Below are 2,639 nucleotides of genomic sequence, written 5' to 3'. Positions count from 1 at the left end.
TTGGATTCTGGGATGGGCTGGCTACACAAGCATTCATTAATCCCTTCAGTGCCCCAGGGCACCCAGAATAGTTTCAGCTCCAAACAGGTCTCTAGTTCAAGAGTTTAGCCAAAGGAAAGATGCTTGGGTTGGGAAGTTTTCCCCCATATATAACATGTAGCACATCGTTTTGGATTCTGATTCAAGTTCCTGCTGTTATATCCTTGACCCTTTTTTATGCCCTTTTCCTGCAGAAATGTTTCCCTGCGGTTGTTTTCTCTTCTCACACTGTAGCCACATTTCCAGTACTAAAAGGAGCTATACATTTGGAACCCAAGATCAGAGCACGAGTTTCAACAGACGTTATGGCAAGTGTTGCGACAATAGTACAGACATTGAAATCTGTATTGACCCAGAAATTGACTGACCTCCTTCTCAACCTCAGCAGGACCAGAGAGAAACCCTCGAACATCCTCTTTTCTCCTCTGTGCAACGATGGCCTCTCTCCTCCAAGTACCATCACCCTCACGAGTCCTCAAACCTGGCCACACGTTTAGTCACCCAGGGAGCTTTTAACGAATACAATTCCCTGGGCTCCATCCCAGACCTCTGGGACTAGGGCCCAGGCTGGATATTTTAAAAGGCTCCATAATTAATTCTAATGTGTACCTAAATTTGAATACCACAGTCCTAGACCAAGCCAGATGCCAGTAAATAAGCCTAGATTCCTCCTTCTTCCCGTCAGGAAGAATCTAATTGGTCAACTAAAACACAAATCTGCCTTCTAAATTGTTCTCCTCCAACTTCTCTATGATTGACCTAGAATTTTCCTTGCTGTGACCTTGTAGTAGTTTTTCTTTCCTCTCATATTCTCTTTTCCCATTATGGTGCATTGTTCTTGCTGCGATGGGGTGATCTTTGTAGTTTTGCCAGCCATCACTTTTCTTAAAATTCTTCGGTGATTCATCAGAACTTTAGGACACAGTGATGCGGACTCTTTATTTTCTGATCACTACCTGCTATCTAGCTTCATGTTTTGTCACCCTCCTCCCCACCCCCATACTCTCCATAAAACCAAATGACTTTCTTGTGCTCTCATGTCTTTACCTCTGACTGTCCATCTTCCAGTTCTGCTCTTAAGCTGACAACTGCATTTTGTCAAACTGAGATAAAGTCCTCTCTCTCTGCACATGCTCTCTTTGCCATCATACCCTGTGCCTAACTACATTATGCCACTGACATACCAAGTTGACACAATAGTCCTACACTGACTGGAGCCTGTTGATCTTGCTCAGACCTATACTTAAATGTGTGCCCTGCACATAGTAAGTGCTTGATACGTCAATGTCAAATGCATGGAGAATCGAATAAATGAATGAACACATTAAATCATAGCCTGTTATCCCTGGAATCATTTTCATTGAGGCTTCTTCCATGTCAGTGCATAGTTATCTGAAAATATGTTGTTGAAGAAATGGTAACGTCAAGATGGCAAAAGCTTTCTGAGTATAGCTTTCGGGAGGATGTTAATGATGATATTTATTTGAGCCAAGGTTAAATTGCATACATAGGTCGTCTACCTTTTTGCATGATTCTCATAAAGAAGGGGGGGAATAAACAGGTTTTATGGCTATAATTTTCCACTGTAAAAAATGTATTAGCTATCTAATAGAGAGGAATCTGTAGCCAGTTTTGGCACAAATGACTCTTGGGGTGACAATGGCTTTACTACCAGACCTTGGCCCTGTTCTAGGTAGTTGTCACATAAGGAAGCTGGCTTTTCCGTAACCTTGAATTTTGATGGTGTGTAACACCATAGGTTGGTAAATGGACAATCTCCATAGTTCCTTGGAATGTAAAGGTTCTTTGAATTAGTTGACATATACTACTGGGTAAGTAATATAAATATTCTGCCTAGGTCTCTTGCTCTAGGGAACGAATCTGTGCAAGTGGTTTTTCTTTTGGCCACCTCTGTCTGTTTAATCTGACAGAGAACTCCCTCCACACATTCCTTTGCCCCTGCCAACAGAGCAGAAGCTTCACCTTGACACGGTGTGGCGATATGATTTGCATTTCTGGAAGTTACAGAATATTTGAATAATAGGATCATCATTGTCAGATGCCTGGTTTAGCATTTGCTAACAGGAAGCCTGACTCAAGTTTCCATTTTAAGGAGATTTACTTACTCCTTAAAATAAGTGCTTCTAGAATTGTCTGGATGACGTAGGTGTCAATATTTGATAGGAAGCAGCTCAGGATAGGAAATATTACTAAAGAAAATGTGGTGTCATTCTCCCTAGATTTTTTTGTTTCAAGTAAATGTTTTTTAGGCTTACATAGAGCCCTGTTAGGGCCAAATGGTTAACCTTGAGAACCCCATAGAATCACTTACCATCTTAGGGAAAACAAATCTCTCTTTTCTTGGGAGAGGGAAAGGTATATCATTACTCTGTATGGCTTCCAAATGCTGGACCTGTCCTTTTCACTTTTCAGACTGTGGTCTGTAAAAATAATAGAAACATAGATTTGGAAGGGAGAGGAGGCCTTTGGGGCTAATCGTTCCCACCATTCAGGAACCATTTCCTCAACCACTTGGGCAGGGAACTACAATGCCTCATCGTAAACCTTTTCAGTTAGAAGGAGCTCATACTCACTGTTCT

Source organism: Panthera tigris, chromosome D4 (assembly GCF_018350195.1).
Source record: "Panthera tigris isolate Pti1 chromosome D4, P.tigris_Pti1_mat1.1, whole genome shotgun sequence".
Lineage (NCBI taxonomy): Eukaryota > Metazoa > Chordata > Mammalia > Carnivora > Felidae > Panthera > Panthera tigris.
The sequence above is the reverse complement of the archived record's forward strand: the minus strand, read 5'-3'. Positions refer to the sequence as shown.